The 26,835-nt window shown below is 42.0% G+C and overlaps 1 protein-coding gene across 1 annotated transcript in view; it reads right to left on the reverse strand.

Annotated features, from left to right (window-relative positions):
* Positions 1–26,167, reverse strand: part of ncalda (neurocalcin delta a) — a 60,467-nt gene extending 34,300 nt beyond the window's left edge. The window contains exon 1 of the mRNA XM_079228139.1: positions 26,049–26,167. The gene's annotated coding sequence lies outside the window, so the exon portion shown is untranslated. The remainder of the gene's footprint in view (positions 1–26,048) is intronic.
* Positions 26,168–26,835: the final 668 nt, after the last annotated feature.

Raw genomic sequence — 26,835 nt, forward strand, 5'->3', positions numbered from 1 at the left:
CAGAAGTGGTTCAAATTCAAAGTGTTTTTCCTTCTTCTCCAGTTCACAGAAACAAACATTATTATTATTACATATTAGTTTGAACAAAGGTTAAATGTTATTTCACAAGTTTCAAAAAGTGCCCCCAATTTTGTTTTAAATGCCCCTGGATTTCAATGGTGGGGGCAAAAATTGCCCCCTAAAAAATATGTAAATGTCCTACCCTGGACGTAGGAGCGACGTAGAGACGCCGTATACGACTCCGGTAGCGACCTGTCAATCACCTTGTAGCCCCGCCCTAAAGCATCCCCTGCTTTATGGTCTGTTTGACTCAAAATGACCATAATTTACTAAATGATCATCAAGCTGTATTGAAGAAGACTTGAAACTAGAGATTGAGACATAAACTCATGTTTACAATGTTTACTGAGGGAATACATCAAGAGAAGTAGAGTCATTTATATACTTCTATACAACCACAGGAGTTACCCCCTGGTGGTGAGTAGAGAGAATGCAGCTTTAACACATGAAGCATAGACTTCTATACAACCAGAGGAGTCACCCCCTGGTGGTCAGGAGAGAGAATGCCGGTTATAAGACACTTCCGCCTCAGATTTACTCGGCAGAACTGGAGGTTGTTGCCTGGTTGATAGATAGATAGATGTATACTTTATTTATCCCCAATGGGAAATTAGTTTGTCACAGTAGCAGCAACTGAAATAGAAGACACAAAAAAAGATCAGGAATGCAAAATACTCAATATATACAAGAAAACAGTAGAGCGTATTAATTTAGGAAATTAAACAATAAAGAAAGTGTAAAAATTAAGAAAAAGAAAAAAATGAAGTATGTGCATCGTATATAAGTATGTACAGTAACTAACTAGTTGTCAACAATGTTGGGCTGAAGTTAGCGTGCATGAAGGTTGAAGTTCAGCCATGTTGATTACTTTTTCCTCCCTGTTAAAGGAGTTTTTACTGAACCGATGTGAGGGGGTCCTGGGGCAAAGGATGTCGTATGTGTACAGATACAACATTTATAATGCACTGCAGATGTTTCTGCAATGTTTCTGCATTTAGGTGGCTCACACAGATCCTGGTACTGCAAAAACACAGCTTTGTATATTAGACAGATTTTTTATAACAATTTCTTAATAAACTGGGAGTTCAGATTCAACCAATAACCCCGTGTTTGTGCAGAAAGTCGATACATTGAGATGGGGAATCGTAATTGAATGGAATCGTGAGGCCAGTGAAGATTCACGGCTCTGACCTCCGGTAATGTAGAAAAACGAGTACAGTCACATTGTTGACATTGTGCAACAATGTCAAGAATTTTAACCACAGGAACACACACAGCTTCCATTCACATGATAGTATCAAATGAAGTACTCTATTGGTGCTGGTATCACTTTAAGGGTACTTGTATTAGTACTGGCATCTTCATTTATTAAAACGTACCCAGCATTATTAAAAAGGGCAGATTTTTAAGGCCTGTCATAATTTATATATTCAGAAACTCCATATATTTTTTGTGACTGGGTTCAAAGAATAGAAGAGCTTATGTTTTTTTTTAGAACAACTTTAGTTATTAGAAATGGACCTTCTCTCTCTGCCTGAGAAATCTTCACTTTCTTCAGGACTCCATCGATTTATTCAACACATGACTAATAAAAGAACTATATCTGCACAAACTAGGAGTATGAAGGAGAAAAGACGAAGAAACTTAATAACCTTCATTACTTTAGGGAAGTGGAGAATACAGTAGCTGCAGTTTCAATTGCGTTTTTATTTCATTTATATATTAATACAAGGAGACAAGCTGAAGCGGCGCTCCTCAACACAGAGATCGGATTACAGAGAAATAAGGCCACCTCAGTGATTACAAAGACTCTAGTCATGTCCAGTCACTGCTCTGAGAAAATGAATAGTTGCACAACCTGTTGTTTTTATACTGTGGTGTTGGTACAGTGAGTAATTAGTAGGCAGGTTGTGTCACCTTTGTGCTAAAATAAGCTATTGGGCTGCTGGCGGTTGCATATTTCCCAAAATGTCAAACTATTCCTTTATCAAATACAATGACAGTTATAACGCTCTATTTTTTAGATTATTCCAGTTTGAATATAGCTATTGTGTCAGTTACTGTACATACAAGAAACTGATTAAAGGCTTTCTATCTACACGTTTATACATGAAGGGGTGCAACATCAGATTACCTGAAGGGCTGTTTGAAATGTTTTCTTGCAGCAAGAAGATGTATCCAATTAAAAAATGGCATTGTTGATCGTCACAGTAAATATTGTGATTCTGGTCGATGTTGCAGCTTTTTAATTTGTTCCATTACATCTTTTGAGAGTTTTTTCTTTATTATCTATAAATCATGTTTCTTTTTAAAGTATTTGTTCAACCTGAGTAGAGGACCGTCTTGGTGCACATGTGCAATTTACAGCAACTCTGTATTCATCTACTGAAGAAATGTGCTGTGCATTGGGTGAAGTTTATTTGGGGCAGGGCTTGTGGAACGGCACAAACAATGAGGGTGTGCCGATAAACCATTTCACGGGGAACCAAAGAGCCTCCTCACCCCCCATCCTCCGCTGACCCGAGCTGCGAGCGTGAAAAGCTTCGGGGTGATTAAGTTCAACTGAATAGCATCTGCTGGCCAGTTGAATGGAGCGCCGTGGGGCCCAGATTAGGGTGTGGCGGGGCAGTGAAAAGCACCCTCCACTGGACTGCTGTTAGTAAGGGTATGTACAGATGAGTGAGAGGCACATGGAGAGTCAAGAGATGAAATGCCACACGGGGCAGAGAGAATCAACACAGAGCAGGGAAAAGTAATTTAATAAAGCCTGCAGCTGGCTAGCTATATATATATAGATATCTATATATATCTATATATATATATATATATATATATCTATATATAGATATATATATATATATATATATATATATATATATATATATATATATATATCTGTAAAGATATGCCTGGGGAGTGAAGCAGAGGCAAGAGTGAAGAGAAGAGCAAAGCACAAAGAGATTAGATGATGTAAGACACTGAAATGAGAGTCTGCCAGGTGGGTAAATTGGTTGAGGGATAAATTATTTAGACCAAAGCCCGAGTTTGGGGGATTAGTGGGTCATGCCTTAAGGTCAATACATGGTTTATAGAATAAGACTTGGGAGAAGCATCGTCCACCATGTTGAAACGGTCAAGTTGTATTGGTGAACCCTGTTTTATATGGGCTGCATTTTGGTTTGTGGACTACAGTTTTGAAGCCTTGTGTTTGACATTTTAGCTGTCGCCGTCTTGTTTTTTTGGAACCATAAGGGACATGAGAGGGAGGGCTAACTACAACCGAACTATGAATGCATTTTTAGGCGACCATAAAGTTTCGTGAACTGAAAACACGGCGTGAAGCGGTTTATTCCTAGACCAAAAAAACGCTCTGGTAGTGACCGGTCAATCACCTTGTAGCCCCGCCCCTAAAGCATCCCCTGCTTTATGGTCTGTTTGACTCTAGATCAGTGGTTCTCAACTGGTCTGGCTCCGGGACCCACCATCACCCCTGAATGACAAGCCGCGACCCAAATCGAGGAACATTCTCAACTTCTCAAATTAATTTAATGAAAAGATGGTGCAGTTTGAACCTGAGATAGTACAGAATATGTATGCCAACACAAAAACAAGTTTAATGATAAACCAAAATGACCAGCTGGTGGCGATGCTAGAGAGGGAACTATTCCCCTTTACACTCAATTAGCTGCATTTTAATTAAAAACTAAAAGTGCATCTTCAGGACACGAGGTATTACAAGATACATAACAATTCAGAATCTTCAGCCATTTTTAAACAGACTCAACAGCTTTCATTGCACAAACAAAAAAGTCCAACAACTAAGAAGTAGTTTCAAAAAGACCCAAATGACCTAACTTTAACTAATAAATACACACTCACTGAATATATGACAAACACTTTACTATGGAACAAGTCACTGTCTTGAGGAGCAGCTTTTCCACAAATTCAAAATAAATTAAACAAAAAATGCAATTCAAAATGATTCATATATACAAAATCAACTTTTCTTGTGATTACCTCATCAGTAGGTAAATACTGAAAAACATTGTGCTTTACAGAAAATTAAGCAGCACTCAATTCTCCTCACGACCTGAGTTTTTTCCTCTCATGCAGGCAGCACCATCAGTTGTGAATTTTATATTCAGTAGGCTGTTTAATTTTATTATTATTCAAAACCCAGAGTCTTCCCCATATCAGGATGGTTTGAGCCAACCTGGCACACGCTGCTGAAAACATGGAGGGACAAGTGCAAAACAAATTGAAACCAGAGCCCGCAAAATAATGACACTCCGCTGCATAAAAAAAGTCCCTTCAAAATAAAACCACAGGATAAAAAAAAAAATATTATAATGTTTGTTTTTTTCAGGCAAAGGCCTGCGACCCACTGAAAACAGGTCTGCGACCCACCAGTTGAGAATCACTGCTCTAAATGACCATAATTTACTAAATGAACATCATGCTTGAAACTAGAGATTGAGACATAAACTCATGTTTACAATGTTTACTGAGGGAATAAATCAAGAGAGAAGTAGAGTCATTTATATAGACTTCTATACAACCAGAGGAGTCGCCCCCTGATGGTCAGGAGAGAGAATGCAGCGTTAACACATGAAGCATAGATTTCTATACAACCAGAGGAGTTGCCCCTAATGGCCATTGGAGATAATGCAGCTTTAAGGCACTTAAGCATTGGCTTCACTTTCAGACCTGCAGGTTGCCAGTTGTGTACCAAATTACCGCCGTATCTAACTTCTTACTACTTTTAGACACTCTGCACAGAACTCCTGTAGAAGGGTGTGACCACTCTGTGTGTGTGTGTGTGTGTGTGTGTGTGTGTGTGTGTGTGAGAGAGTTAGGATGTAGGGTGGGTAAGGAGCACTAGAGGGAATTCCTTCCTCCTGATGACTCAGGAAGCAACTGCATGGGCGGAAGAGAAAACAACTTCCCTTTCCAAGGCAAACCCTTTAGAAGTCGTTCCTTTGGGAAAGGAAATTCTCCCCAAACCGTGTCACCGTTCGAGGCACTTCTAAATAACTCCATGTATTGCCTGTCTGCTGCAAATAAAATCAGCTGAGGGCAGGACAGGTTCAAGTAAGAGACAACAGACTGAAAATTCCTGGAATTGCAAGTCAACGCTCAAAAAGCAATAATGAGAGATGACAAAAGTATTCTCCACGCTATACGGTGCAAGAGTGGAAATGGTTATTGGCCAGTGAGACTTAAGAGCTGAAGGCTGGACCTGCATCAGAGAGCCGTCATGTTCTCAGCAGCTGGGCTTGAGGTATTAGATAACAACAGATTAGCAAGTGGATAATCAGCTGTTGGGGAGGGGTGTGGGGGGCAGAGCTCTTAATGAGGTTTGAGTGTCTTACCCAACAAATTAGCGAAAGCATGCACACATCTACACACAATGTTACCCCGACAATCCCAGATGACAGTGGATGGCATTGGTGTTTCATTATTCATCACAATGAATTTCAAAGCAAGATTTTGAGAAAAACACTGCTGGATGGGTTTATAAAAGGCAAAGCTTGAGGGAAACTTTTTCAACCTGGACCCTATATTCCCATGTTTCTGTGTCTCAGTGACTAATGTGGGACAACAATCTTTGAAATTGGTTCAGTATCGAGGGAGAATGCTGTAACTGGCAGCCGCTAAATGGGCTGCAATGTAATCGCCCGGGGAAACTCCTCACCGTTGACTCACATCCACTAAAAGTGCTTGTTTCTGGCTGCTGACAGGCTCACATCGTTACTTTAAGTGTCTGACATCATTATGAAAAGGACCCTACGGGTGGTAATAGAAGAAATCCTTCTATTGGAGGCGTGTTTGATACGATTACCTGATTACCCTCATTCCCAAAGGGGTGAATGAGATTTCATTTATTTGTTTCTTATATAGTGAATACAATTTGTGCTGAAAGAAAGAGCGAGAGTGGCAATTTCTACTTTAGAGATCGTACATTGACGATGGGAAAACGCACCAATGGATTACATTGTAGCCCGTTTAGTTGGTGCAGGGTTACCCCTCAATACCGGACCACTTTCACAAATTGCTGTCCCCATTAGTCACTCAGGCAACAAAGAAGAAAGGGAAATCGGTGTTGGAAAAATACCAATAAGTTACTACAATACAGTTAATACAAAAGGTGTATTTGTTATTCCCAATTGGGGTACTATACTTAAGCAAGTGTGATTGAAGGCCATCATAGAGGCGAGTGGTTTTAAATTGATTCAAACTGTAGTTTTTTTAAAGCAGCACACTCTCAAACATCTGTGATCAAAGTCTCTGATACACTAGCTTTTACATTTTGAGTTGAAATGCACTTGGAGGTTATTCTGTGTTCTTTTAGTGTTACGGGGACACACGACCAGGAACAGTTGGGCCACTTGATCAGAAAGTTCTTCTTTAAAAATGTTCTCCTGTGTCGTTGCCCGTTCAGAGGTCTATGAAAATCTATCGTGGTGCCGTTGTTACTTTTTCTGCAGAGTACATGTCAGACCGCCCTGCTGCTTAAAGAGGAACTCTTTGGTCCATTGAGCCTTTCTGTCAACACAAAAACATGGGACAGATGCAGCACGCGGTGACCGCAGTGATGCCGAGAATGTGGTGTTGCGTAATTACAAATGCACTGCCAATTACAACACAGAGGAATCAGCAGAAACCTGGCGGGCAGACAGGGAAGTGAATTCATCTCCCACACGCCATATGGTTGCCAATATAACAATGCACTGCCCTGAGAGGAGGGTGGACATCCGGATATACCCTCCACACACACCCACACCCACACCCACACACACACACACACACACACACACACCATGTTAATGTGCAGCTATGGGTAAACCCCCATACTGTAGGGAACCTTGTATAAAGAAGATGCACTGTGATCACAGTCCAACACGCTAAACTACTTGTGATGACGCACTGCTTTATCCAGCTTTAGTCAGGGAGTCTTCTACGAACAGCAGCTGTTCTCGTAGATTTACAATCTGTATATCTTTATAGCAGTACAGTAAGGTTAATTGACAACTCGCTGAAATGAGCAGACAAGGTTGTTAAAAAGCAGGTCTCCTCCTCGTGCGTTATGTAACTGCAGTACAAGAGGTGGGCGAGCCGACGCACCTCGCTGAACGGGCTAATCCAATGCAGCACACCGCTTGCCAAAAAACAATGACGAAAGCATCTTCTTCTTCTGATTATATTTAGAAGAAAACCCCCCACATCTGTTTTTCAATTACTTGGGCAACAATTAATTGGAAGAAAAAAAACATTGAATGTTCTAAGGGTGACCTTTAAAGTTCCAAACTTTGCCATGGGACTCAACGTCCAAATGAAATGCTTTTTTTTGATAAGACCACAAAATATATCAAAAGATCCCAAATAGCCCATGAAATACGGTAAAGGTACCCCACAGTATTTACCATGCATCAACGTTAATTATTATTAGTAGCGTTGTTTGTTGCGTGTTGTTGTGGAGCTGTCCTGGGTGCTGAAACGCAGCGGAGATCTCAACAAAGACAGGTCTTATATTTTACATGTTTACATGGGATACAGTCTATTCATTTATTCATAGGCATACATATGAGCAAATTTGTTTTCATGGGCTACCGCTCTGATATATTTGAAGTGAATATTGCAGATTTCGGAGCCGTTTTTGTCTAAATAAAAAGGAAATGAATTTCTCATCTCTTTAGACGATAGCAAAGCAAATAGAATAATGGTCAATAACGGACACAAGTTTATCGCATTAAACTTCCGGCCATCATCGCATTACTACAGTTATTAACCAAAATAAGATCTGTCCACAGAGAAGAAATTAATCTTCTAAATGCCTAAGCACAGAACGAATGTATACCTATGCACCTGACCGAGGAAAACAGTTGACGGAAATCACATGGAAATCACTTTAAAATGGCATGCATAGATTGTGAAACCTTCAATAACTTGCTTCGGCAATACTAAACTCAGTAACGTTGAAGCCAAGACATAGAAAATAAGAATCAAGAGAGACAGTGTGGATACATCGCCCACTGTCCTCCATTTCTCGCATCAGACTTGTTCTACCCATGTTTGACCTTCCTGGTTAGACAACCTGATATATTGAAGGAATTAGTCTACGTTGTCAGAGCTCGAGGCAATTGGAACTTGCAGTTTTTTAAACATTAAAAGAGGACATGCAACATCATGCATCCATTTTGAATGGTGGTATTTCTTGGGAAGTGATTAGATGAGGAGTTTTGGTGAGCTAAAAGTAGTTGATGCCAGAGAAAAAAGGCAAAGAATTAGAAGTATGATTGTTTAATGGAAGAAATTATGCATTTGAATGAAAATGAAATGGCGCAGGAAATCTATTCATTCCAAATATATAACAACATCTGCCTTCATGCAATTAAACAACAGGTTGACTGTGATGAGAGCGGCGTCACTCGGTGACCACGGGAAGAGTCTACAGTTACTCAGCGTTTTTGTGCAGATGTTTGTTCACTATCTTCGTTTAGCATGTTAGCATTCATGGATCTCATCTCTTTTGGTAGTCGTACTCATTCTATATTATTGCATATGATTCAATCTTCGATGAGTCTATAGTTCTTCATAATGCAGAGTGGTAAAAAGAGCATTCGTTATCTACTTTATCCATTTACAGCCGGGGAGGTGGGCTGTGAAGAAACAGGAAACTGCAGATTGTAAAACCAAGAAACCCTTTTTCTTTTTTCTTGCACAGCCAAAGTGTCTCAAGAGTTACACAACAGCATTACAACCCACTCCATCCTCTGTGATTCAGACGCTATAAACAGAAGCCAGAAGAATAGGATAGGTCGGTGCCATCTATTCTTCTTTAATGGCGGACGGCGGGCTGGATGCAGGGAGAGGATTAACCAGAGCCCACTGTGTCAGTCTCTCTCTCCTCAGAGTGCAGCAGGTTGGGAGACACATCACCACCACCTCCCCTATGAGTCACGCTCTGGTCCTCTGCTCACTATTTCTGATACGCACAGTCCACACACACGAGCACGCACACACACACACACACACACACACACACACACACACACACACACACACACACACAGGCAGGAAGTTGTTTGTCAGGAGGCTAGAAGAGACAAAATGTCACAACCAAACTCTTTTTTATAGCATTTTTCTCTCACCCTGAGAAGTACAACTCTGTGGAGCGAGTGCGTCGTCACTGTTGAGATTCCAGAGGCACGAAGGCAACAAAACACGCTTGTTCAAATGTGTCTCTACCAGGCTCTCCTGTGTCTCTACCAGGCTCTCCTGTGTCTCTACCAGGCTCTCCTGTGTCTCTACCAGGCTCTCCTGTGTCTCTACCAGGCTCTCCTGTGTCTCTACCAGGCTCTCCTGTGTCTCTACCAGGCTCTCCTGTGTCTCTACCAGGCTCTCCTGCGGCGAGCGGGATGCAACAAAAGCCTGCGTGCAGCGGAGTCGGGCCTCAATGGCACAGTGATGAGCGACTCCTCCTCAGGTTGCTAAAAGAAGTCTGATTGCATAGAAGTCTACGGGAAAACAACTCTACATATTTCCAATAGCTCCATAAGGTCCGTAAAGGCTCGGCACGGTTACCCTGGCATGTGTGATCGGGATTAACGACTGCATTCCGATAATTATCAAAATAAAAACGCTCATAAAATGGCACTAAAACTATCATAATAATAATAATAATAATAATACAGACGGTTTGGTTCTTTGTCACATAATTCCTGTACTTTATATAATTTCTTTAAAAGCTATTTTCAGACTCGTATAAAAATAATTCCTCTAAATTATCTTTTTTCTTTTTATTTTGCGGCATTTTTCAATCGCGATCGGCGACAATAAAACTGTACGTAGTCCCATCCCGAGCCGAGACGCCGCAACCTCGTTTCATGTTGATGAAACCGAAGCGTTAATCCATTAAAGAAACTTGATTCAATAAAGAGAGTTGTGGCTTTTCTAGGAACACAAGCAGGACAGGATTGAGGAAACGAGGCCAGAAACCGAAAAGAGGGACCGGAGATTTCTTGGCCTGTGTCGACGGCGAGGTCGCTCAGGGTCACGTTATCGGGGGCGTGAGCCGCGTGACGAACTAGGGAAGGACTGCTAAGACCCAACCGAGTGGCGAACGTCCTCGTCGCTCTAAAAACTCTGCCGTGAAACGTAGCAAAAAGACATGAAAAATAAATATGGAAACGTAGTCGTTTGCACACAGCCCGAGGAAACGTTCCCCAATTCAAGACTGGACGTCATCGCAGGGAAGTTCAAAGGTTCGGCTGAAAGCAAGTGACCTGAAGTGTGAGTGTAGGAGGCAGAGTTGAAGTTGGCCCTTGTTTTATGCAGTGGGCCTCTCAACTGGACAGGCTACAGCTGTCCCTTAGACTGAGAGCCCTGCAGGCCTGTGTGTGTGTGTGTGTGTGTGTGTGTGTGTGTGTGTGTGTGTGTGTGTGTGTGTGTGTGTGTGTGTGTGTGTGCATGTGCGTGTTCATGGTTGACAACTCATGTGTATCAAAGAGCAAAAGGATGTTCAAGCCATTTATCTCTTTCAATTTTAGTAACACAAACAGACACACATGCCCCTGATTTACGAGAGTGTGTGTGTGTGTGTGTGTGTGTGTGTGTGTCGGCCTGTGTTTTGGGGGGAACTGGGGCCTGGGAACTATGTGGAAATCACATTAGGCTTCCTCTAGCTCATCTCAAGAGTCATGGAAAACAACACACTGACCATCAACAACAGGGAAGCTGCACGCTGCAGCTTGACCACCCGACATCGTGCTGTTTAGACTGGACGATGTCGGGTGGAGAGAGGAGTGTGTCCTTCAAATAAATCTGTAGCTTTAAATCATTTTCTGCTTTTTACCTGCCGGTAGGAAACAGGAACAAAATCTGACCTGATGGCATCATTTCACAACATGACATCATTAACCTCATGAGCGTGCCCGAGCCAAGCAACTTGTTTGTGTTTCACTAGAACTAAATGTGAAACGTCCGCCCTCCGGTTCCGCCTCAGTATAACATCAGGGCCCTGTTTCTCGTACCTGGCTAAACAAAGTCAAGCAAATGTCATAATCTCCATCTTAAATTAGCGAGATGATTGACATCAGGCTAACTCGGTTTCTTCACGGCTGATCCGCGCTGAAACGTCTCGTTAATTCTAGCCAGACGTCAGTCATCTGGATAAATGCGCCCGCTCCTCTTCAGAAGGGATAATAATGGAGCACTGACACCACCATGTTCTAACAGTACAATGGCAAATAAACTCAGAGGAAACTCTTTTTATTTCTCTGCTGAGAAGCAGGAGATGATAACGAAGGCATATGAGGAAGTCAATACCGTAGTCATTCACAGCAAACGCGCTGCGAATATTCCAACGTTTTTGCAACATTGTTGCCGTGAACGCAACTTTAACATCGCCCCTGCTGAGAGACATAAGCGTCGCAAATATATCAGACAAGTTAAATGCGTCAGTGTTGGGAAAATGTATCGGCTAATTTGAAGTGCTTCATCACCCAAATCAATCAGATTATATTTATGAATAAATATATACTTATGAGGATCTATGTACTGTATGCACGTATGAATCATGTACTATCTATGTGTATATACATGTATGTGTAGATTACCATATAACTAGGAGTTTGAATATGTGTATAGGCGATCAATATGTATGTATTATTCATAATCAGAAATTCATCAATTGAAGCAGTGAAAATAAATTGTGTGTGATTCTCTGTATTCTCATCACGATCACCTTAATCATGTTCTACAATAATGATATGTATGGTCTACTAATAGCACTGTCATATAATTATGAGTGATTTCAACACATCCATAAGTTTCTTAAGAGCTAAATAAACTTAAGAACAGCGGCATGCAGCGGCTGATAGTCTATAGGCTCGTCCGTTAGAGCTGCGCCTCGCCTGGAATCCAGAGAGAGCAGCGGCCGCAGCAGGAGGCGTTGACAATAAACTGTGATCAAGTCGGACAGTTTTCAGCTGCCTTCAAAGTAAACACAAGAAGTCACAGAAAAAATGACTTCCTGTTAGTTCCGAACTTTTGTCTACTTGTAGTTTACAGATCACGTTTGGATTTATTCATATGTGTTTGTAAATATATATTTATGTAGAAATGTGTCTGTAGCTGCATCCTTGGTCTTTTGATGTCTGTCTGTGAAATACATTACTAGTAGTTATGATGTGTGTTGTATAAATACGATTTTGTATTAACAACCACACAAGAAATGTTTTTAGATCAAACATGAGACTAATAGTCAATAATCCAGCGTTAAGTATTCCAACTACACATAAAATAAGAATTTTCTACAACACGTGGTGTTTGCTGTCAGATCTAAGAGCCAATCAGCTCTCTGATGTGGCGACAGCTAGGCGTTTCCCATCATGCACTGGGCCACGCAGTCTTTGTAAAGCAACTGCGGCGGCTGACTCTGAAATCGACAGCCGGCTTGGTCTCGTGAGAGTATCGTTGACCACGTGTGCATGACGTCAGAGCAAGTCGGACACAAATCTAACCGGCATGCATTGCGCGCCGATCGCCGTCGATCGATTCTGCGCAGAACTGGCTCATCTCGAACGAGCCATGTGTCTGTGAGACGGGTGATCAGCTGCGCCTGTGGTGATCAATGTCCGCGGCTCGAGAAGCTCTCGTAAATAAATTATTTCTTGCCGGCAAAATCTATATCGCCGCGTACAGGAAGTCATGATGATGTAAAGGATGGATCCTGGCGATCTGGAAGGACTCTCTCCCTATACAACTAATATAACTAATATCGCTCCTTCATCAATGAGGAAGTGAGCTGCCTTTTTTGTCCGTGGGAGTGTCCAGCTTATCCAGTGAATTTCAGTTAGCCTGCCCGGGAGCAGGTTTACATTTTTGGCTGTGTTGCTATGGTGATTTATCTAAGCTTGCTTCGAGAAACCGAGAAAGACAGACCTACGTCATCTTATCCTGACAATTAGCCTGCTAACTCAGTTAGCCAGGTACGAGAAACAGGGCCCTGCTGTGTCAGCACTTTGTCATTGCTTGCACCGTTAGCGCAGTTAGCTACGAGCCACCGGCTATTGGAGACAATAGGCATGCGCTGAATTACACATTTAAGACCTTCATGTTGTAAATGTGAGTTCAAAGGCAGATAGATATAGGTACATATGGATTTACTTCTTTTTGGCCTTTTTAGCCTGCAAGGAATCAGGTCTGTACAAAGGACATACTGCAAAGAGTTAAACATGTTAAAAGATTTAAGAGGCAGAAAAAGTTGTCGCCATAAGAGTGAAGTTTTCTCAGTAGCTGGGGGACAGAGCTACTGTACTTTTCAGAGAAATGACCCAATTAACCAGGAATTACTGGAATTAAGCATGGTCTTTGAGTCCTCTATATTTAGATCAGAGTAGGGAGACAGAGAGAGTTGGAAAAAAAGCAAAGCTCAAATCTAATTTTCGGCCAAAACAAATGCCTCTAAACTTAAAAAAAAGAAAGTACAGGCCAGCTGAGTGCTAAAAACAGCTCAATGTGTGCTGTTTGCTCTGTAGTATAGAAACTAGACAAAAGACTAATAGATCAAACATGTGTGCTTTACTCGCATTACACAACATGAATATACAGTATATAATGTGATGTCTAGCGACGTGGTTAGAATAGAGAACACAATGTAAAAGACTACTGCGTGTGTGAAGACGAGTCAGGATCAGTGATGATGAAGATTCATCAACTGGAATTCAAAGGGGATTTTATTTGTCCAGTGAGAGGAGATTCAAACGTAATGGAAGACTATTTTTATGAATGCTCCAGGATCAAAAAGATTGCTATCGGCAATGACATGAATATAACGTGCGATGTGGAGCGTATGAAGGCTGACAAAAATCACAACAGTTCATCTATACAAGAATGGAGGATTTCAGTTCATTACTGGGCTTTTTTGTTATACTAAAGAGTGGACTCATTTCACAGTAATTACCCTTCATTACGGGTATTTTGTTCAAACACCGAGCTACGTGACCTGCTCTTTGCAAGCATGCCGTGTTCGTCTCAGTATGAAAGCTTTTTCCTGTCGGGTGCCGGGAGAACAGAGTAAGTATGAGGACAGCTACACCTTCCCTGTGCTGGGAAACAGAACAGCTCCTTGAGGTTGCCCTCCTCTCACTTCCCCAGCTCGCTGAAATAAGAACCATACGCACAAACTCTGCAGGCAAACTAACAACCTGTGTCAAAAGGGAAAAAACACCATGATACAACATGTTGTCTATTTATAATAGGGACTATTTATTTTCCCTTGTCTTTATATAACTGACAGTAATAGTACGACCTTTGGGATAGCGATAATGTGATCTGCGATAAACTCCCTGTGACAACAGTGAACAGCTGGCTGCAGCAGTAATGATTCAGGCTAACGTTGTTGCGTCAGTGAGCGTCGGTCCTGGCTGAAATATCTCATGGTTCCCAGAGGATGAAGCCCGCTGACGTAGGTGAGCCCTTCACATTTCCCCAAAGTGTCCCCAGCGGGTTAAAGCTTTCACTTCCTGTAATATATATATAAAAATCTACAAGATGGATTGGCGCGACATATTGTTCCGACAGAGCGATGGGCAATATGACCAAAATCTTCAATCATGGATGTGCAAGTTCACCTCACAGCCACGCTGTATCATCACGGTAGTTATTGTGTCTGTGAGTGGTTTAAAATAACCGAGGACTTCGTCACATTAGCCGTTTTCCTTCTTTTACTTTGAACTGCCTCACATGACGCAACACTTGAAATAAACCACAATACTCAAATTATTTCAAAATGTAGCTTCGTGGTTCCTGAGAACAATAACTTCAAGTGTCACAGGTTTTGAGGTTAACAGCAAATAAACACCAGCTTGACTTCAGTCAGTGCAAATATAAAAATCGCAAAAGTGTTCTTCATGCAACCATAGCTCTACCTCATCCTGGGTTGGTTGGGATGCCTCTAGCTGCTCCATATTTGCAGAATTTCCCCACACATTTCTACCAATGCTGTATCATGCATGCTGTATCAAATCGCCCAACCCTACCAACATCCGACTAGAACTCAAACACGAGGTGTTGCTGCTGTGGCTTTCCCAGAATAGTCGCTCAGTGGGAAGGCTTTTGCACACACACTGTTTTCCTTCATGTGATAACACTTTTTAGTACTGGGCAATTATGTTAGGAAGCTTCTCCATAGGTTTTCTGATATGGAGGCAAATATTGCTTTTGCTTTTTCAGTGACAAAATATTTAGCTATTTCAGCAACTTTATTTCAGCAACATCCAAACTCTGAGGTGGGAGAGACATTGCTGCCTGAGATAAAAGCTTGTAATATGGATGATAGTCAATCCATCAAAACACCCTCCAACAACATTTCCCTCAATCCACTGATGCCTTCAAATAAAAACTGTGAATTACTTCCTGTGCTGGTTTGGCTCGGGACGATCTTGATAGTCCCATTAGTGAAGGCACTAGTGTGTATATCCCCTCACACAATCATATGTGTGCAGACACCACACAGATCGTCCCTGGCCTCCCAGCATATTTCACACATCATTTATGAAACTATACACAAACACTGCTGACCCACTGCTTGGCCTGCCTGACGACCGTATATGGAACGCCACGTCTGGCTCAATAAGAAAATGACTCAATAGGTTTGACGATACAGTACAGGGAGGAGGAGGAACGAGCTAAAGGGGAACTAAGAATAGAACAATTTGTCTGGAAAATCCATGAAGGAGTCCAACATTTGTTTGAGATTTTGTTAAATGTGATTACGTCATCTTAAAGCTGTTTAATGGTCAATAGCGAGAGAATAATATTAATGAGAGTTAATGAGTATTGTAATCAGACAGCATGATCTTTAAACCATGACAGTGTGGCTTTTTAATTTCTTCCATTTTGTTTTAGCGAAGATGATGTCATTTCTTTACAGTTTCTAAAAGGCTCCCCTGTGGAGACACATGGTTTCAGTCTCAGGGGAGAGGGCAGCATAATATAAATAAATGTGCGGAGAGACCGAAGAGCAGAGCGTTTGGAGAGCTCAGGTAGTCTTTGAACAAAATGTGACAACGGGGTGACTTCAGCCTTTTCCACGATGCCATGGCAACATGTTCCGTGTGCTTGGTTCGTCAGAAAAAGCAGATCGAATCAGGTGTAGAAAGCTAGAACGCTACTCAACTCAAAAAGCCTGTGTGTGTGTGTGTGTGTCTGCATTGATGCAAAACATCAAACAGCGGTGTCCAATGACCAGGATGACTGTGCAATTCAAGGGATTAACATTTCATTAGCAGCTCCTGAGCTGTTCTCCTGCTCCATTCAGGATGAAACATCTTTCTATATCACCAAACACAACCGATACTGGCGGCTGATCGAGGGAATGATGTAATTCAAGGGCGGACACATGTTTCAGTAATGAGGTAACGCGTTTTATTTCAGTGGCATGAAGTTATTTTCATGAACTCGTCTCACTTTTTATATTTGTATGCAAATTGTTGGAGGGAGCCTGAGATCTGACTGCCTGTAATTGTTGTGAAAAAAACTTGAAACTTGTATTTCCTCTTGACATATAGGCTGTTTCATTGTGCTGGTCTTGATGGATGGAAAACCACTTCCACTATGTCGCCATCGCAGGTTCTGAATCCCGGTATCTCTCACTGTGCTGCAGCACAGGGATCCCAAGCGTATGGAAATTAGGCAGGTGGTGTACTTTATGAAAATCAATAAAGAAATGTTTTACCACAAATAAAATGACCACTTCCCACCCAGCATTGACTCTGCATACACATGCAGGTCACTGTTCTGGACAGATATTTCACAGTATTGAGAGTGAGAATACGACACATTCCTCGTCCTAAATGTCGGAGGCTTTGGCAACGAGCAAGAGCAAAATCAATTTACCTTTTTTTTTTTTTACTGTCTACTTGTGTTTTTTTACACAAGTAGACACAAATGTTTTTGCGGTCAAACTCACGCTAGTAACGCAAGGCAGAAATTGGCGTCAGAATTTTCTTCAATTATTAAACAAAGAAGAAATCCGAGCTGCTTTTGGAGCCAGAAAGGAAATCAAAGTGCTGTGCAATGTTAAAAGCACAGACCAAGCCAGGGATATTGGTGTGGTCATGGAGTGAAGAATTTCCTTCTGGATTAATAAAGTTCTACCGTATCTTATCTCATCTCAGAGCTCAGTTTCAACATCCACATGAAAACAAAGTCAGCCTACTGCCTTCTAAAGACTGACGGATTAAAGCCCTGCTGTCTTATTTATCTTCTGAAGACCCTTCGATGTCTTCTCGGGTCTCCCTAAAAAAAACAATTAGACAGCAGCAGCTGAGCCTCACTGAGACAAGACGGTGGATGACGTCACTCCAGGTTTTGACTCTTAAAAAAGCAACGAATGGTTTATTTCTGATCTTCTGCTACATTACGAACGATCCAGACGTCTCAGGTCGTCTGGTACAGGTCTGCTTTCTGTCAGAGCCAAACATGTTTATGCTCCATATATCTGGAACAAACTTTTATTAAAATCGTTTCTTACACTGAAACTTGTATTCTTATTCTATTTTGGCTTGTTTTTATTTTCTATTCTCTTAGATTTTTACAGATTTTAAATTGCATTTAAATATCCTATGACGCGTTTCTTTTGCACTTTGTCTCCACGCGTTGAATCACCTCGCTGTACGAATAAACTTGGCCTTGAAGTGATCTACCTGCTCACAAGTCCGCCACACTGTGGTTGGGATACATTCGATTCATCTGGACTATCCTGTGCAATGATGGTCTAGTTTGACACATAGGAATAGAACGTAGGGATTCAGAGGGCCAAAGTGGAATGGATGTGATCTGAAATGGTGGGAGGTATTAAAATAAGCTAAAGCGCAGGAAGAAACACAGAGAAAGACGTAACAATGCGTCGCTAATCTCTTCGGACAGCAGCCCAGGCAGTGTGGGTGTACGGACGAGATACGCTCGCTTGCTCATTCGCTCATCTGCTCCACAAAATAAATAAATAACAACTGGGTTGCGGCTGCAATGTGTTGTCTTCCTCCCATACTTGCTGAGGCGTACACTCCTACAAGTAGCCCTCTCCTCTTATTCGCTCTCCCTTCTTGCAGCAGACCGGCTGTCACGGTTTCCAGCCCACTCAAAATCATTCCTCTCTCCTGTAACTGTCGCTGCAAGAGGCTTTCATCCTACCTCTCCTCTGCTGCACGCTGGAACATTACATAAAGACAATGTGGGCCCAGCTCGTGTGAGTGTGTGAGTGTGTGTAGGTATTCACCTGCAATAGATAAAAAGGTTCATGGATGAAATATATCAATTATGATCATAAACGTGGCTTAAATAGAACAAACTGTATGAACATGAAAAAACAGACAAAGTTTAGTGTTTGGCAACAATCTAAAAAGATGAGATCTGCAGTAGGTCTTCTGGCAGAATTGAATTGTCTCTGTTTTGAAGATGTTAATATATTATTATAGCTCCCGAGGAGGCAGCCACCTCTGTTACATCAACCCTGCTCAAAAAGGTCTCTCACAGGCTTGAGAATAAAACAATTAATTTTGAAAATCTTGATTCATCTTTAAAAACGTATTCTGCAAAAAACTTGAAAATGACTTATTAATGATAAGTTGTAGTAATAAATTATGCAATTCTGAGAGAAAGGTACAGACAGAGCAGCATTAAGATCAAACAATGTCAATCTGTTTGATTCATTACTGCCACTTATTACTATGCTTTAAGATGGCTATCATCATGTGTTCAACCGAGACATGTCACAGGTCTTCAGTGAAGGTTTACCAATGACTTTACCGACACCCAGGGGTTCATCCTTAAAATAACAGGCATTCCACGTCCCTGAAGAAGATCCCTCTGAAGTCACATGGACACGCAGCTCTTCACACTTGTGACGGGCGACTCGGCGATCTCTGAGTGAGGAAAGCCCCGTCTCAGCTGGCCAGCCGGGTGTGAAGCCCAAACCTGTCAGCGAGGCTTAGCGACTCTTCTCAGCTCCCCCAAACTCAACCTGCGGCCATCCGATGCCCCTTCCGACCATCCGCCTGCATCTGGTTTAGGTCGTCACTGTAACTGGTGAGGCGATGGAGTGTGTGCTTTAAAGGGGGCTATCGGGAAAACACCTTTTAGCACTTCAAGATAAAACATGAAGTAACTGTTTGAGAAAGAAGAAGGAAAGAATACAGGATGCACTCTAAAGTGCATTTTAGTCAAAACGTGTCCAGTGACATTAAGAATATAATATGTACTTTATTTTCATAGAATGTTTTGCATTTCAGTTCTGTGTGTTATTGTGAAATATCACATAGTGCCACGTGTATTGCGATACGCATCATATCTTGCTTGCAAGACACAGCCCTAGTATTTATACATGTAAACACGCTACATGTTGTGTTCCTTCTTCCCTGTGTAGTCCATCTCAGTCTGTACAGCATGGAGACCAAGTGGGCCTCAGAGTGATATGCTCAGCAGCTGTTTTAGTTAATTAGCAATGGCAACAAGGGAAAACAAGCACAGTTAACTTCACTCTGCCAATGATCGTTTATCATGGAGAAAAATATCGAAGTGCATTTCAAAGAAGCAGATAGTTGCACGTCTAGTAACTGTTGACACAGTCTCCTCTCTATGTGGAGCCAGGTCTGGTCCAAGTCTGTTATACCTCCCGGTTTGGACACCAACAACAATCTTTCGGTCAATCTTTGGCTGAATCTCCATCTCTTCATGTGACACCCACACTGTGCCGTATATCTAGGCTTAAGAGCCACTTATGGAGCAGGCAGAGGGGGAGTTCAGACATGGGCTCACCGGGGTACGTTACCCACTGGGGTAGATGTTCCACACTGACTTGGAGCACCTTGGTGATGTTGACAGAAGACAATTTGACAACGACATCATTTACTTTGACCTCTGACCATATTCAAAGTGTGTCTTTGGGATACCGGGGCCCCGTTTCTGAAAAGGGGATGCTATCTCACATATCCCAAATCATGCCATCATCCCATTTCACAAATGATTGTTTTGTGCCACTGGTCCTCTCACATGTTTAAGCATGGGTTGCAAATATAGATATATATATTGAAATATATTTTCACAAAGACAAATAAAAGGCATTTGCTTCGTCCGGTGCTTCATTAAACCTGCAACAACAGTTTTTGGGTTCCATTTGGAGGCAGTGGAAACAAGCTGTAAACACCACACTGACATATAAGCCGGTATGACGAAAGCAAACAAGAGTCGTGTCTTGTGTGCGTGTGTTTGACGTACGTCCAACATTCCCTCTCCTTTTAGGTCTGCTTTGCTTTCCACAAACTTCTGAAACCTATTGGACTCTTTATCTGCTAAACAGCGACGGTTCTAGGAATTTTTAACTGGGGATGCCCAGTTTTCCACTGACGAGCTGTGTCCTGCTCAAGTGCTTGCTTGTGTTAGAGTTGTTGCAGAAAGAGGAGTTCTGTTCCTTTAAAAGGCAAAGCAGCATTTCAAGGTTTCAACCATGCAGCACTTAAATGCTTCCGATGTATACATTTGTGTTTGCTGGTGTCGGCGTTCCGTGGCGACGATCGTTATCGGCCGATATTCAGTAAAGATATGTGATCAGGACCGCAGCAGTCATGCTTTCCATTTGCCGATCCCTGATAATGTTATGTTGTGAGCAACACATCTGTGTTATGATTGACTGGGGGAGAGCGAGTGACGTTAGCAGCGCCGCTAACGGCTAACAAACAGAGGTTCCATTCAGTTTTATTAGGATGTGTTCAGACTCTGTTTAGTGAAATTGAGTATTGAGTATGTATGAGTATTGAGTATGTGTTCAAATGCAATCTTGTAAATTGTAGTTTTTGGTGAAAAACATGGTATTTGGTATACTCACGGTCCTCATCAGAGTATGGAGCTGATGATGTAATGTGGTTGAAAGCTTTTGATTTGAGAGTTTACTGTTTAGATGCTTTACACCACAAACCCATTTCATCATTCCCAGTCCTGTGGTTTTCAGCAGGATGGTATTCTTTTGACAAGAATATTCAATAAAGTACTGGGGGTCTGAACAATGTGACTGACAATTAAAGACACACTGGACCGTTTAAATTAAACCTCGACTGGTTCATATACACTGTGTGGCTATAAACAGCCAAATGGGTGAACAGAACGTTGGCTCCATTTGGGCCCTGAAGCCCATCACCAGATTGTTACACACCTGAGGTTGGTCTCTGTCTTTCTATCTGACCGCCATTGAGGAAAGTCATGTCAGACAGACACACACAGCACTATAACAACCAGCTGGTGTGTACAGCTGACGTATGAATGAGAGGCTGCAGAGGGATGTGGCTCTCTAGGCATATGAGCACAAGGGTGTCCTTTAAAAGAAATGGGACCAACTGTAAGTAGATGATTGTGTAAGATCAACAACGCTGAACAACGTGGATCAAAACCTAACCACAGAGTCTACATGAATCCGTAGAGCTATTAGGAGGCACGACTTGGTTGTCCAGACAATTCATTGGCTTTTCATTGTGACGGTTACTGCCAACAGGGTACGACTGTCAACTGTTGTGTCATCCACAAAGACAAACAGAGTGGTGCAACACTCGCACTCAGTGGCTGGCTTTCATTTCTCCCTGCCCTTCAAAAAAAATATTCAAAAAAGGCTAAATCAATTCATAATGAAACTTACAACTACGTTTGTTTTAGAGAGCGACTCAGCTGTCTCCCACTGAAGGACGTTGAAGAGAGAGGTGAAAAAGGCTGAGGAGTCTTTACCAATGATAGAACCACACAGTTCAAGCCAGCAGACCTGTGTGTGCTGCAGACTGCACAGGTTTTGGTTAAGTTAATGTCAGCCATTGTGAGGACTGAACACACCAGATAGGCTGGCAGTGCACAGCTGTGATGAGTCACAGGTCAGAGAAAGGCATCCGACCAGTCACAGGGCCAGATGACCTCAGTCCGTCATGTATGGACTGCAGGCTGGCCGTGACTCACCAGACACGATGGGTAGGTAATCCCTCTATACACTCTGGGGGCTCCACGCTGACTATAGGAGCACTGAAATGTAGGATCGCCACTTAAGCGATCAGAAATGTTCCATCTTATAACTTTATAACGGATGAAGCTTAAATAACAATATGCTGTTTTGTTTTAAAGGAAAATAAACAAAATGAAGCGGCACTTTGAGAGAACTCAAACCACCTCCATCAGTCAAGTTACAGTTCACTTACATGCCTTAAATATCATCACTTTATAATGTTATCCTGTGAGACATTTGTGTAAAATTGTCACGAGCAGCATGTGAATTCTTGAGTTGAGGCCAACATTGAGTTTTGAGAGCACACTGTGACCTTTGACCACCAAACTCTAATCAGTTCAACCTTGATTCCAGGTGGACATTTGTGCCAAATTCCTGAGATAAGAGAGTGGACAACCTCAGTGGACCAAACATAATGGCTCAGGCAGAGAGGCATACAAACAACTCTACACTTAAGGGACTAAACAATCGGACTAAAAGTCTAATACAAAAATGTCCTTTTTGGCAACTAAAACTGGACCAACTATGGAGGATAAAAATGAATAAATAAAAGTAAGCATGCCAAAATGAAATGATTTTATACTGATGCTGTAGTTAGGGCCTGGTTTCTCAGAGGGCAAGAAATGTGGATCTGTGTTTACTGCCATGTCTGTGAGTTACTGGAGAAATAAATCTAGATTTAAAGAATAGGTGGAGCTGAGATGATCATTTTCAAATGTATAAAAAAATTAAAACATCAAACACAAGGCGCACAATTGATCCGCCCTGTGAATGGATGGTGAAGGCGGTGGTGGGCAGCGCATCGTTGTTCAAGTTGACGCCGCCGTGTCCGTGTGAAGCTGCTGGGTCTATGCTTCATGTGTTGAAGCTGCATTCTCTCTCCTGACCACCAGGGGACGACTCCTCTGGCTGTATAGAACTCTATGCTTCATGTGTTAAAGCTGCATTCTCTCTCCTGACCACCAGGGGACGACTCCTCTGGCTGTATAGAAGTCTATGCTTCATGTGTTAAAGCTCCTTTCTCTCTCCTGACCGCCAGGGGGCGACTCCTCTGGTTGTATAGAAGTCTATGCTTTATGTGTTAAAGCTGCATTCTCTCTCTTGACCACGAGGGGGCGACTCCTCTGGATGTATAGAAGTCTATGCGTCATGTGTTAAAGCTGCATTCTCTCTCCTGACCACCAGGGGGCGACTCCTCTGGTTGTATAGAAGTCTATGCTTCATGTATTAAAGCTGCATTCTCTCTCCTGACCACGAGGGGACGACTCCTCTGGTTGTATAGAAGTATATGCTTTATGTGTTAAAGCTCCTTTCTCTCTCCTGACCGCCAGGGGGCGACTCCTCTGGTTGTATAGAAGTATATGCTTTATGTGTTAAAGCTGCATTCTCTCTCCTGACCACGAGGGGGCGACTCCTCTGGTTGTATAGAAGTCTATGCGTCATGTGTTAAAGCTGCATTCTCTCTCCTGACCACCAGGGGGTGACTCCTCTGGTTGTATAGAAGTCTATATAAATGACTCTACTTCTCTCTTGATTTATTCCCTCAGTAAACATTGTAAACATGAGTTTATGTCTCAATCTCTAGTTTCAAGTCTTCTTCAAAACAGCATGACGTACATTTAGTAAATTATATTATTATATATAAGCAGGGTATGCTTTAGGGCGGGTTTACTGTGATTGACAGGTCGCTACCCTACCAGAGCCGTATATGGCAGCTCTACGTCACTCTTCTGCATTCCAAATTTGGTAACTTCCGTTTATTATGGCGACGACCGTAATCTAAGATGGCGACGGCGAAATCGCCCAAACTCCAGGCTTCAAATGTCAGTGGGACTGAGGGTGGGAGGACTGCTGGGATATATTGTCTGGTGCTTCAAAGACATTTCATGCAGGGCATGCCTCGATATTTATTATTAAAGTGGGTTATTTTGCTTCTTGACGGGACATCATGGAAATGTAGTCCCAGCAAGAGGTGGCACATACTGTACCATGTGACATCCTAGGTTCTGATCTGAGGTTGTCCCCCCTCAACCTCTACAGTCTCGATGTTTGATATTAACATGAACAAATGAAGACTATCAGCCAGTCATTTGATTTGTTGGTTCTTATAATGACCAGGGGGCTGGCTTAGTGTCCTTGGTTTCGATGAGGAATGCCAACAATTTGAGCTGTCCATCGTGGGAAAACTGAAGGACAAGTGTGGACAGCGTTTCCCACACTGAGTCCCTGCTTGATAAGGAAGAGGAGCCGAAGAAAAGCAAACAACCAACCCAGAGTGATGCCGCGCTGTCGGCCCGGCTGAATTCCTCCACGTTCTGCTGCCCTCACCCTGCTCACGTCATAATTTATATTCATATTAGATTCAATCCAAATTCAAGAATTGAATCGGTCCTGGTTCTGATGGTAAACAGGGTGAATCCTGTGTGAAGATGCTTTCCATTAAGGATGAAAAATAGTAAAAATGTGTTTATTTAATCTACCCTTAATTTATGCAGTGGGACCTGATTTGTGATTTTTATGTTTACGATTATTTGATTTTCACTAAAGGATTTCACCTGAAAAAAGACGTGTCCTATCTATATGTGATGCAATAAAAATAAGAATTTCTTTACAAAATGTAAGGTGAAGTGATATCAGTATATTTAAGCATATTTTTATGATTATTGGGAATACTCATGAACCAGTTGGTCAGGATTTTCATTCCATAAAGTTATGATCACATGCCTGCTCGTGATCCCAGCACGATAACATTGCATCATAACCTCCCGATATAATCATACGTTGTACTTTAATTGTAGAATCATTAGTCATTCTGTAATAGGTAACATTTATTTTGGGTTATCCACGTCTCAGCCTATAATTCCTGCAGCTCCTGCTGGGTGGTTCTGGAATACTTCCAGAGGGAATATCTACATAGTGGGCCTCCTAATCAAATACATAAACCACGTCAAACGTACATTATAGGAGGTCATAAAACTCACGGATCGGATCAGCACGAAAGAAAAAAGGGAGCAAATATAATTTTTACAGATCCATGAACAGGTTTTGCAGTCAATACTAATTGCAGATCATTGATGATCCATATTAGCAGATCCCTTTGTTGTTTACACACATACAGCTGGTCTACGAAGCTCCAGACTACGACGCTCTGAAGTCGGTAAACCATCAAAAATAAAATGAACGTTAAATAGTATATAGTTATAGTCATCTATATTGTTTTTATACCATGCAAGGTGCCACCTGCACATCAGGACTCTAACTAAGCATCCACACACTGCAGGAACAGCCTCCGGTAGCAATTTGGGGTCAAATGTCTTGCCCAAGGACACACCAACATGGACTAGCGGAGCCGGGGATCAAACCACCGATCCTCTGATTAAAGGATGTGATTGACTGTGTTTTCCATTTCCTTGCTAATCTGAGGAGACGCAAAAGGTTTGATAAAATATTCATTAGCAGCTGAGATTAACAAATCTGGATGGTTTTCCAAAATGAAACTGACTAAACCACGAGAGAAATGTACAGACTCAAAAGTTCTGCCTCTTGTAGCCCAGTTTAATACACAGTACATCTATTCCTATACTGTAAAACATAGTGGAACTGGCCCTGAGATGAAGCAAACCATCTTTTTAAACCACCAAGTAGTTAGGCAGAAAAGCCTCCTCTCTTTAACAACCCATAATCTGAGACCACAGTGTTGACTAAGCTTTTACTAACAAATAACACATTTATTTGTATAGTGCTTTAATGCACTGTGTCATGGTATGTTTGCACAGTATGGCCACAATCAATGTAATTGTTGACACAAAAGCAACCACTGCTGCTCCGTTTCAGATGCATTCACAGCGGACAGAAAGACAGATGCACGTGCACGTGCACCCACGCACGCACGAAACACATAATCTCCAGGTGTAAAAACCACGTAACTTGTTGCAGTTCTGTCACTCACCAGGTGGGGCGTGTGGACACCTGCAGCCCAGGGGAGTGTTTCAGACTGCCGGGTCGCTCTGTCTAGAGTTGGGTTCACGGCGCCCTTCCTTCCACCAATGACCTGAAAGTTAACAGCACCTGATGAGAGACCAAGAGACACATTTTAACTTCAGTTGTACTGCCACATTGTAAGTCACACTGGAATTCAAATGTCCAGCAACATAACCAGTGCTTCTGCACTCACGATATATGAAACATGGAAATATGCATCCATAAAGACCGGTCCAGACGTGCGGGTCACTGCCCTGCACACCCAGCAGAGGCACTAGATCCTGCTGTGACTTCAGAGGTCATACATGAGGGCAGAGGAAACACTGAGGGTCAAGCTCGGATGATGTTACTGTACAACCGGCTCTCATCACAGCCTCCATTTATATGCTCGGTCAAAGCTGCTCATACACACACATACTACTCTACTACATACTACTCTACTACATACTACTCTACTACTACATACTACATACTACTCTACTACATACTACTCTACTACATACTACTCTACTACTACATACTACATACTACTCTACTACATACTACTCTACTACATACTACTCTACTACATACTACTCTACTACATACTACTCTACTACTACATACTACATACTACTCTACTACATACTACTCTACTACATACTACTCTACTACATACTACTCTACTACATACTACTCTACTACATACTACTCTACTACTACATACTACATACTACTCTACTACATACTACTCTACTACATACTACTCTACTACA

This window comes from Taurulus bubalis, assembly GCF_910589615.1.
Source record: "Taurulus bubalis genome assembly, chromosome: 12".
Classification (NCBI taxonomy): Eukaryota; Metazoa; Chordata; class Actinopteri; order Perciformes; family Cottidae; genus Taurulus; species Taurulus bubalis.